The following is a 12,502-nucleotide window of genomic DNA, read 5'->3' as shown; positions in this document are numbered from 1 at the left end:
GAACTGTTAGAGACTCGCTCGTCGTGGTCCATCAAGCCCGAACGCGCCAGTGCTATCGAGGACCTGACACTATCCATAGCAGATAATGTAAATCAGCCCTCCTGTCCGGCATTCGAGGACAATCAACAGAGTCATGGAGATGACCAGACTACGAGGAAGACAAGGAAGAAGAGAAGGGGCAAAAAGGGGACACGAAAAGCGACTCGTCCGAAGAAAGTGACCAGCGCCTCCACCGATCACGACGTGAAACGAATAGGGAACGAACCTACCGATGGAGACGACGCTCAGCAACGAGATTCCACGGATGTCTCTGGAAGAGATCGCGAAAGTGTTGAGCATGAACAGGATCCCGCGATAGCATCCGGGAACAGCTCTCTGGAGAAAATATGCACTCGGCTTCAGAGAACGTTGATCCGAGATCACGACTGCAACGGCCATGGTAATTCGGTCGTACGGCTGCCGAGAAAGCCTCGCGGAGACTGCGGCACAGAAAAGTCACCATCTTTGACGGCCGGAAAAAACAACAACAGAAACACCGATCCAGGACTGTTGGCTTCTGTGGACGCTTTCGCTGATGGTGGCGAAAATCTGTTCCTGTCGACGATCAAATCGGTATCCACGAAGCTGAAGCAGAAGAACGATGATTTCATCGTTAAGTTCTTCAACGCGGTCGGTCAGTTCATACCGACTGTCAACAAAAGATGCTACCAGCAGACATTGGCCGAGTATGGACAAACCATTGCCAGGAATATGGCCGAGTACTACGTTGAGGTGAGTGTCATACTTACGATATGCTACTAGGGCTCCTTGAAACCTCCAGACTAACTCATCCGCAATCTTTGAGCGTCAATTTGACGTCAGTATTAACAGCAGCCAATCGCTGTTGCCTATATTCTATATTCTTTTTTCACCGATTATTCATCGCTTGAAGCGGCAAAACCAATTTTTCGTTCAGAAATTCAGGACGATGAATCCGCCTTCATTTTTAGATGTCTTATTAGAAGTGAGATAACTTGACCTGAGCTTGACCTGTAGTCTCGAAGATGCCCGTCCGTAAGTGTCGGCTTTTCGCCACCATCATCATCAAACCAGAGACCACTCCAGCTGTATCTCCCAGAAAAGGAATTGCAGGTCCAGATTTGAAGGTCTTAAGTCACAACCATAGTTTACATATGGTACTAACTCCCGAAAAACTTACAACCAACCATATTTCATATTGGCCACCACTAAGCGTCCCGATGGCCTATGCCAGAGGTGCACTAACTCCTGCCCGCGGATCAAATGCGGCCCGCCAAGAGGTTCCATTCAGCCCGCGAAAGGCATTCCGGAAGAAAACATCAATGCACGCAACACGATAAATGTGCGCATTGAGCATATTTCGTTTATAAAAACACGATAGATCACGATCTATACGAGTTATTGCCAATTATCGTCTAAAAAATTGCCAAATGCAAGTGATGTTGCTAATTATAGCCAAAAAGAAGGGAAAAAAAACAAGAATCAATCAATCAATATTTTATTTTTTCAAGAAAACAATATTATACAAGAAACAGGGGAAAAAAGATTGCCAAGAAGCCGACTCGGCTCATACTTACAATCACAGGATTATAGAGCAGATATTAACAGAACATTCTGTACATAATATGAATAATCTAGAAATTATAACAAATTAATGATAAATATAATAAATGAAAGGGAAAAACCAGAATTGTCAGAGACAATTTAAGTTGTCGAATTAGAGCAAAAAAAATTTCAAGGGCAATTAAAGTTGCCAATCACAACCTAGAAATTTTCAAAGGTAAGTAAAGTCACCAATTACAGCCCAAAAATTCATCGAAGGCAAGTAAAGTTGCTAATTACAGCCAAGAAATTTCCAAAAGAAAGTAAAGTTCCCAATCATAGGGGAAAAAAATTGTGAAGGTAAAGCCGATTAACGGCCAAAACAAAACTCGCACTTACAGCCCGAAAAATTTTCAAAGGTGTTAATTTATGCCATTAAAATAATCTTCATTCATATGATCTAAAAAAATTTACGTGAGCGTGATTGAATGGAATGACCCCCGAAAAAAAGGTCATATGGTCACTTTGTATACAAGCATCTGCCCCTCGAACGGCAGAATTACCGCATATTACCGGCCGAGGATTGAAAAGGTTGAGCCCTGGTTTACTATACTCTCCATATTTAAGGCCCCTTTCACAAGGAGCGGATGCGGACGCGGGTCCGCATACCCTTTCACACGAGCACTGAAAATGCGGGTGTTTCGCCCGCATCTTCAGTTTGAAATTCGTGCATAAAAACTATTTTTTCGCAATTTTTATAATTATTTTTCTCCATCACCCCTGATTCAGTGCCTATAGGCAGCCTAGAGGCATTCTTTGGTGGTTTAATCTAGAGCCCCATAGAATATGGGTATAAAGATGTCTTCATTCCGATCCTCACAAGTAGTCGATGGGAGAAAATGTCTTCAAATATTATCAAAAGATTTTGAAAAAAAAAATCTGTCTTTTCGGAAAAATATGGAAGAAAAATTCCAAAAACATCCAATGTTCGAAAAATTCAATCCAAAAACATTCGATGTTCCAAAAAAAAAAAAAAAAAAAAAAAATTCAGGAGATATCAAAGAATTTGCAAGTAGAAAAAAAGGGAAGGGGTGGAGACTTTCAAAATGTCTGTGCTTACAAATATTCACGTCACAGTTCTGTCTTAGGCCGGGATTACACTATAAAAGTTTTATAAAACTTTGTTTATAAAACTTGAAAAATTCAAACAATAGGCGGATCAGTTAAGTTCGCTCGAATGTAACAGATGTGTTTATTGGTTACATTTTTCAAGTTTTATAAGATAATTTTTATCAAAGTTTTGTAAAAGCTCTTTTTGATAAAACGTGAAAAATTCAACCAATAAGATCACCGGTTGCATTTGCTTGAATGCAACCGATGCGCTTATTGGTTGAATTTTTCAACTTTTATAAAAGATCTTTTATAAAACTTTATAGTATAATCTCGGCCTTAAGTCCGAATTACACTATAAACGTTTTATAATAATTCTTTTAAAAATTTTAAAAAAGCAACTAATAAATTTATCGGTTGCATTAGAGCAAATGCAACTGATAAATTTTATTAGTTGCTTTTTTCAAGTTTTATAAAATAACTTTCATAAACGTTTTTTTCCCATCCTTAGATTAGTCACTTCTGAATCATAAAATTTAATTTTTTTAAGTTTATAGACTGAATATCGAGTAAAATATACTTCTAAGTATTGGGGGGAAACCACCAAAAATATTCAAGTGCTAGGGTCTTCAAACGTCTTAATCCGGCCCTGAGTGAACGCCGTACGTGGATAACATTGTTTAATAAAAGTATTTTTCTTTTAAGTTTAAAAAAAATTAAAAAAATTATAAATATTTAAAATAATATTTCAAATATATATTTATATTTTTTTAATAATTTTAAAAATTTAAAAAGAAAAAAATTAAAATTTTTAAATTAAATTTAAAAGTTATTAAAGTATGTAGTCAATTAAATATTCGTAATGAACAGAACGGCTTATAATTTTTTTCCCGTAAGTGGCCGTTGTTGGCAGGTTTTATTGTATAAAATTGTAAAGTCTGGACAAAAGGCAGTTAAAGTTGTTATATCTCCATTTCAGAAGGAAACGGTGGGATAGACGTGTGTGGGTACATCATATTTGATGAACAGGGACCCTCATATGGTGTTTTTAAGGGCATTTATGGAAAATAATTAAAAAAATTCCGTGCAAAATCAGCTTTAAAAAGTAGCCAAAGATGCGGACGAATTCGCTCCGCATCGTGTGAATAGCCCCGAATAATCCAATTGTCAAAACTTCTATGTGCGGAGGAGCCCGCACTTGGGTTTTGACACATGCGGACGACGTCCGGACCCGCATGAACATTTCCTAGGTGCGGAGATATTTCGGCTCGTCTGAGAAGCTCAGTATATTCCAATTGTTAAAATTTCTTCCGGACCCGCGTCCGCTCCGCGTGAAAAGCCTCTTACACGCTCCAAACTGCGACGTGCACGTTAATAATTTCATAGTTTTTTTTTTGTTCGAAATAAATTTATTTACTTAAATTTCAAATTCAAAATTTGTACTTTCTTATTAATATACTGAGTGTTCTAAAATATAGCAAGTAGTTAAAAAATTTAAAAAGAAGTGAAAGAATCGTGATACATTTGAATGCAGTTGGTGAGAGAATTTGTTTTTTTTTTGCTACATAAAAACTAGTTGAAATTTTTGTCGATAGAGGACACTGCACAAAAGAAAATCACTGGAAATATGCAAATCAGTGTCCTGTAAAATTCAAGTTGTACGATTACCACCTCATTCCGGAATTTTTCTGTTACTGACACTAACATAAGATTTTCATTGTGATGTTGATTGACGCCGATGGATAAAACACAACTGGTGAAGTTGTGCATCAGCCACGAATCACCGGCTGAAACTTTACAAATACAAAGGCCACAACAGGGAAAAATGCCCAACAACGAGGTGGCTGGAAAAAGATGGAGCAATGAAAAAGCAACAAACATGATAAAATATAAATACGTTGGTAAAAAAAAAATGATGGTTGTGTCTAATCTTTCGGGAACGCTTCACTATCTCCTTGAGATGGGAAGCGAGGTGTGTCCGGTCCTTTAATGTTCAATGTTGCGTCTTATTTAAGTATGAGTATGGAAAATTTACCGAATTAATTTACGAACGTTTCGAAGAAAGAAGAGATTAAAGAAAGGTTCAGGTCCAATATTCTGTGATTTGCTTTTGTGCAACACCCTCTATTGACAGAAATATGAATTTTTTCGGCCAAAAAATATCTTCTCATGAGAATAATTTTTTATATATCCGCATTTAAATATCAAGTCCTTCAATTTTGTGACATTTCAAACTGTTTACGAATTTTTGGGACACCCTGTACGTAATGTTTATCGCAATGAGCTTTGCTTCCGCAGGAGAACAGATGTGAAGCGAGGTGCCGGCTCATGTCTCTGATGAAGGAATTGAGCAGCAGAGGTTGCGATTTCAAAACAGATCTTTGTCGAACGAACCTACCATGGGTGTTCATCGATTATATCCAAGGAGACATTAAAGGTAAATGTCCGTTTTTTGGCACATTCACAAATATTTTTATTAAACACCTTGATCCAAGCAATGTGGGTGCTCTTCCTCTGATACTTGGTAAGGACAGTGCTCGCGTCTCACAGAAGTTTGAAGATGATTTAAAGATTAAAACAACGACTTAACTTTGATATATGAAGGTTTTCAACAGCTGTCTGATGAATGATGAAGATGAATTTCAGAAAAAAAAGAAATTTGAACATTGAACCCCCGGTCCTCGAACCACGTGCCGGGTGAGCACCCTAGACCACTGGACCATAATGGCAACGAGCATTAATCTTTCCTTAGAGCTTGTGTTTGCCGAACTTGCCCGTACGTGGACGATCGGACCTAACCGAAGTCAGAGCTCAGAATATTGGCATTGCCAGTAGTAGTCTAGTGGTCTGAGATTCACCAGGCAAGTGAAAGGACCTGGATATGATTCCCCACAAGGAAGTTGAATTTTCCTTCTTTCCTAAATTCATCTTCTTCATTCATCAGCCAGCTGTTGAAAACCTTCGTATGGCTAGCGGAGAGTGATATTATCCTTGGTTAACTTTGGTATGTTTAGGGGTGGGGGTTCTTGACTTTTTGCTATCCACGGATCCTTTGTGTCAATGAGATGAAAGCCAGGGATCACAACCCTGCCAATAAGATGAAAGTCATGGGCCCTTAGTGATGGGTCAGAACAATATTCAGCATATGTGAGATGTGAGTAATAGTGAGAAAACTATGAATTGAGATTGTTTTCTCATCCAAGCTAATGGACCCCCCGAAACATTTCCAAAAATAGGGTCTTCTTCAAAGGGCTCCCTGGTTAAGAACTATTGGTTTATAGGCATTATATGATTTAATATTTTCCTCACCTTTTTTTTTTCTCCGCAGGGTTCTCCGAAGAAGAGAAGACCTGTACCATCGAGATTATAACCGAGATGCTGTCTCCTCCCGGAGCACAACTGTTCCTGATGGATTTCTTCGACGAGACCACGCTCAGAATACTCTTGTTGACCATCGCGGGTTCCGCGGACAGTTCCAACATCTCACGAGGCAGTTCGAAATTGGTTGAAGCGTGCATCGATCTCCTGATCACTCTCACTCGCTATTCCAAGTTCTCCGTGATGATGGCTACCGAGATCGCGGAGCATAGATGCGCTGACGCTATGCTATCGGTGCTCTTGCGGAAGATCTTCATGATGTGTGGTAAGTGATTGATCATGACGGTGCTCATTGGCGTTTATTATGCATTCATGAACTGCTGAAAGAAGTTTCTATAACCGATAACACCATTGGTAGTACATGTGTATGAAATCGATTGGGATGTCACTATGAGAAGATGACGAGGTGTTAGCAGTAGTTTATATAGTGACGTGCATGTACAATAAAGTGGTAGTAGTTAGTGGCTGTTGTGATGTCAGTAGCTGACCTATGGTCACAGTGGTGATAGGCGAACTATGTCTAAAACAACTCAGGTTCGCCCTTATCAGACGCGGAGCCAAGAGCGAAAATAAACACAGGACCCTTTCACGTTACGAATGATTTTCTCCACAATAGAACTTCCTTGACGCCAGGGGTAATCTTCCTTGACGGGGGGAGGGAGCCCATCCTTGACGCCAGGGGGCCAAATTCCTCTTTAAGCCAGGGAAACACTCATGTCAAGGCTGGACCAATACTTTCCAAGGTTGGTTATGGGCAAGTAGCGTCACCGCATCATCATTGGCAATGGTCGTCAAGCGTTGGAGGCTGGAAGGTATGGGGAGGCAGGTCGAACATAATGACCAGTATCTTCTAGCCGCCTTCTTTCTCCATCTTCCAATCCACCTGGCCACACATAGTCGAAGAACGCCAACAGTCACAACACGAACAGTGTTCTGGAAAAACCGGTTCTGTTTTGTTCTTGGCAAATATTCGCTAAGGAACATTGAGCGAGGCTGGCTAACACCGTCTATAGTAAAAAGTCTCCGCGCGAAGCTCGTGACGTCACTGAAATCGTCCATTTCACCTATGGTCATTGGATATACTGCAAAAAAATGTAAAAATTTCGCATACGTCGGACTGCTATCCAATGGCTATTAGTAAAATAGACGACTTCACTGACATCAAAGCTTCGCGCGGGGTCTTTCTGCTACAGAAGGTATCGGGATGCCCGACAGTGTCAGCAGCCTATAAGCTGCTAGTGCTTCATTGCATCAAGGGAAGGCAAAGATTGGAAGCAAATAGTCGCGAATGATTATCGGTCCACGCTAGACATGAGTGTGGAGTCAGCTCTTGTTCAAGGTTAGTAAGAGAAAAAGCGAGAAAAAAAAGAGGAAGAAATATATATATCCTCAGTATAAATAATACAAGATATTTTTCCAAAAAAAAAAGTATTTTTCTTCCTAGAAAGCCACACACTATGAAAGCCACACTTTCCACTATGAAACAGAAACACCTGCTATGACGGCAGGTATTTCTGTTTCATAGTGAGGGAAGTAAAAGCAATGGGCGGAGTCAGTTTTCTTGTTGGGGGTGGGGCGAAGGAGTTATCAGCTTTTTTCTCCCCGATTGCGAGCTGATAACTCCTCCCAGAAAATTGATTGAAAAATTATTCTTCAAAACAAGTGGCAATTTGTGAAGGGTTCGCAATTGCAAATGTGGCAGTTACAATGCGGATCAGGAAAAATTTAAAAACCACTTAAAGAGTTAATGGAACCTTTTTTTTGACATTATTCATAGTATATTTCTGAAACAGGTGCTTCATATGCAATTGGATTTTCACAACAGGCGAGAGGAGCGTATTCGGATCCGCCGCCGTGCTTCTGAAACAGGTCCTGGAGCTTTCATCCTGCGGGAAATTTACCATCTTGAGCTGCCAGTTGGAAGACGCGTTCGAGGTCATTGGGAATTACATCGTGACGACTCCCATCATGCACAAGGTACAACGGTACATAATTCCATTTCTTTTGCCACCGGGTGTTGATCAAGAGATTCCGTGTGTTTATAATATAAAACTCTTTCTACCGCGTTTGTGGATGACTTACATGGATATTTTTGGACGATTTTGCTTTCTTCCATTCAAACACAGCTCTGCCTGTCTTGGTGCCTCGACACGCTCATCCTCATCGTGAAGTCACCTTACTTCCAAGGCAGTTCGCGTCACTGGACGTACGCTGATCATTTCGTGGAGCACCTCGAAGCTTCCGAAGACGTGCTCAGCAGCGGCGAGAGGGAGTATCTCAAGTCCTTGAAGGCCTTAGTCAATAACAAGAAAAGTAAGGGTCGCGTGTTTTTTGAAGTTTTTGGTATTCGACCAGAAGGGTGCAGGGCCAGAGGCCGAAAGGGATCGAATGGGGGAGGTGATAAAATTTTAGAAAAGAGAGATTGTCAGAAATTTAAAGAAATAGAAGAGGTAGAAATTATACAAAATTGGGACAGAAATATTAAAACTAGAAAAATACGGAGCAGAAATCCAGAAAAGGGGGTGAGGGAGGTAGAAATTCATGATAGGGAAAAGGCAGGGGCAGATATTCGGAAAATGACAGGAAAACGAACGGGGGCGCAGGAAATTGGAAATGTGACCAAGAAGAAACAGAAATTTGGAAAATGGTGATGTGAAGGGGAGCTGAAATTCACAAAACATCCCCATAGATAAGAATTTCAAAAAAGAGTAGATGGAAGGCAAGAGTTCAGAAGAAAAACAAACAGGGAGCAGAAATTCACAAAAGAGTGAGGGCGGCAGAAATTTGAAAGGTTGCAGAAATGCAGAAAAGGGCGGAGGGGCTGGAAATTCTCAAAAAAGTGCAAGGAAGAGAGCAGAAATGCAGGAAAGCATTTGAAGCAGAAAATCAAATTAGGCCTAATTGATTAAAACCACAGGAGCAAATGCTTCTTTGCCCCCCTCCCATTTGTTTAAAGATGGGGGCGGGGCGGGCAGGGAATGATTGCTACCTTTTTAACCCTCTTCGAAGCTTCGGCGTCCCCCCTGGACACACGAAATATGTCTCGTAATTTATTTACCTAGCACTGTTTCCGTCAGTGTTGCAGGCAAGGGCCACCTTACCACCATCATCATAGCCCCCCCCCCCCCCAGACTCTGAGAAATCCACTGGGGGCCTTCCTACAAGTCTAAACGCTTGAATTGCTATGAGTCCTTGGGCCGTGTTCGTGCTCCGGCAGTCATTGATAGCAATGGATACGGCATACATGCTTAACCCATGTCCCGCGGGCCAGACGTGCCCTTCGGAGTCATCTGATGCGACCTATTTTCTAATAATGAACTAAGCGGCACATTTCCAGGTCACTTAAATGATCCACGGTGCAGTTTCAGATCAGTCAAGCGGCCAGCGGCACATTTAACGATCACTTGAGTGACCCGCGCCACAGTTTTAGATCACTCAAGTGACCCGCGGCACATTTTAGAGATAATTCAAATGATCATGGCGCAATTCCATATCACTTTAGTGTCCCGCGGCACATTCACAGACCACTTAAGTTAATCGTGGCTCTGTTCCAGACCACTTGAGTGTCCCGCGCATGCTTGCAGACCATCGCGGAACATTAACAGATAACTTGTTTAACCCGCGGCATATTTACGGATCATTTGACTGATTAGCGGCACAGTTCCAGATCATTGAAGCGGCCTGCGATCCTTTTACTGATCGTTTCAATTGATCTGCGGCACTTTTACAGATCACTTAAGCGTCCCGCGGCATACTTGCAGACCATCGCGGCACATAGTCAGATAACATGTATAATCAATCAGCGGCACAGTTCCAGATCACTCGCGTTCAATTAAGTGTCCCGAGACACGTTTTCAAAGTAATGAAGTGGCCTGCACTGTCTTCTAAACTTTGGGCACCCTTGGTATACGGTATAATCGATATTTCATTTTTCTTCCTCAGGTGCCGCAGAGCCCACGAAGGGTCCACCGCAGGAACCGAAAGCAGTTAAATCAGATTCGGTCGTCCTCAAGAGCCATCACCACCGCGTCGACGGGTTCAAGATCGGCGGCGGTGATCACTACGAACCGATGTGTTTCTGCATAAGCCCGAAAATGCACAGGATAGTCCATCGGAGCCAAACAAATATACGGTGCGATAAGAGGTCCATCAGTTTCACGGCTATTGGCAAAAGCTGATAAAAGATGGCGCCACTACTGTGAAAGATTAGACCTACGGATGGAGACACTATCCTCGTACGAATAGAATCACTCATTAAAAGAAGTCAAATTTGTTTCTTAAGAATCATTTGATGGCAACGTTTGTAAAACTAAACAAAAATATCGAAATTTTTTTCTCTTCCCATAATCACTTTCGGTTTCTCATTTTAAGTACTAGATGGCAGCACAACACAATTTTCCACAGAATAGGCTGCAGCGAAACGTACGCGCCTGAGACGAGTCAGTTAAGCAGGTTCGTCTTAAGATCATATTGCGCCAGTGCTGTCTTGGGCCCACCCGGGAACGGCCCAGGGAGCCTCAAGAGAAAAGGGCCTCACAAAAATGAGATATAGCTGAAATTTTCGAGGAGCATACATTTAAATTTGACAGGTTCAGCCTCAGAAAAATCATTTAGCCCGGGGACCAGACGGCCCTGGCACCCGAACAAAGTGATATATCTCAGCTCCCACCCCCTTCAGGGTGGAAATGCTCCCCTAATAATTTTCACGAAAAATGCTCCGAAAAAAGTTCTCACCAAATCCTATTATTCTGAGAGCACCCCCCCCCCGGGTGGACCCTGGCCCGTAAAAGGGCTGGGGCAATCAGAGTACTGCCTCGAGCAAATGGGAAGGGACTTACAAAAATATATACTTATTTTGCATGATAATAAATCTTTTCAAGAGGCCAAAAGAAAGTCTGCCCCGAGAAGGCACGCTACGTCCCTGGGTGGACCCCATAGGCTCCTTCCCACAAGCAGGGTCGCAACAGGGTCGATGCTTGGTCAGCCGGGCAAGATCACACTTTGGTGCCCTTTGAAACGTTGAAGGAGGGTTAGAAGTTGAAATTGTTGTTGAAGATACCTGCCTTCGTTCCATTCGCAGCTGAATATTTCTGCCTCCACTCATTTCTGAGCTGAATATATGCCTCCACTCATTTCGGAGCTGAATATTTCTGCCTCCACTCATTTCTGAGCTGAATATATGCCTCCACTCATTTCGGAGCTGAATATTTCCGCCTCCACTCATTTCTGAACTGAATATATGCCTCCACTCATTTCGGAGCTGAATATTTCTGCCTCCACTCATTTCGGAGCTGAATATTTCTGCCTCCACTCATTTCGGAGCTGAATATTTCTGCCTCCACTCATTTCGCAGTTTAAGATGTCTGTCTCAGCTATTTTCCCCAGCTGAATATTTCCGCCTCTGCTCCATTCGCAGCATCTGAAGATGGTTTTTTTGCTCATCTTAGCTCAGGAACGGATCCAGGGTTGGGGCAACACCTCCTATAACTAGAGCTAGCCTCTAGCTATAGATGGCGTTGGGTGGGGGGGGGGGGACGATAGGTAAGAACCGAATAATATTGGAAAATTTTCCTGTCCCGTAAAATACGGTACAATCCAACGAACTTACTCAATTCGCTACTCCCGGCACACCGCACCTGGCGGTGCCCCATACAGCCGCGCAGGTTGCACGGCCAAAGAACCGTCCCTGGTTAGGAGCACCCGCGATTATGGTTTCTTTTCTGAATATGTGGATAGATAATAAAAAGGGCTGCACAAATCCACAGAAATTCCCATTCACGAATAATACTTTTTTACGCAAGAATAGGCCATGTGGTTGCGTGAAAAAAAAATACATTCCTCGTCAAAATGTTTACATTCCCCGGGCATTTCGGGCAATAGCCCTGATGATAACGTTGTCGTTTTTTAGAAAGTATTGGTTGACATGTTTTTCTGTAAAAGTACGTGGTGGTTTTTATGAGCCCCACTTTGATATAAACAGTCCAATGATAGCCAAAGCACGAATTGAAGTCAACTACTAGACCACAGTGAAGAGACGGGGATTTCCCCTACCCAAAATGCGAGGAAAATGGCCGATGAATATGGGATAACATGATCAAGAGTTTGTTGTTCTATCCCCCCCCCCCTCCCGCAGGGCCGTCTTAAGTGCACCATGGGTCCACACTGGCAAAGTGATTTTTTCTGCCGCCCTCTCTCACCAAGCTAGAAATACCCGCCTTCAAACTACTGAAAATTTTAACCAAATCACATTATCACGAGACTCCTTTTTGCACTTGAGGGGCCCCTCCATCCCTGGGCGCCAGCCTGTTGCCAGAAATTTGGTTTGGAGAGGGGACCACTTTCATTTCGTGGGAACCAAAGTAATAGAACAATAGGTTTGGCCATCTTTTCCCTTTTTTCTGCCATTTTCTCACATTTCGGGGGGGGGGGGAGGAGGACCCAGATCCCCAAGTCC

This window comes from Pholcus phalangioides, unplaced genomic scaffold (assembly GCF_987345545.1).
Source record: "Pholcus phalangioides strain wild (caught in Gottingen) unplaced genomic scaffold, Ppha-v1.0 ptg000022l_1, whole genome shotgun sequence".
In the NCBI taxonomy this organism is placed as follows: Eukaryota; Metazoa; Arthropoda; class Arachnida; order Araneae; family Pholcidae; genus Pholcus; species Pholcus phalangioides.
Note: the sequence above shows the minus strand (reverse complement) of the source record.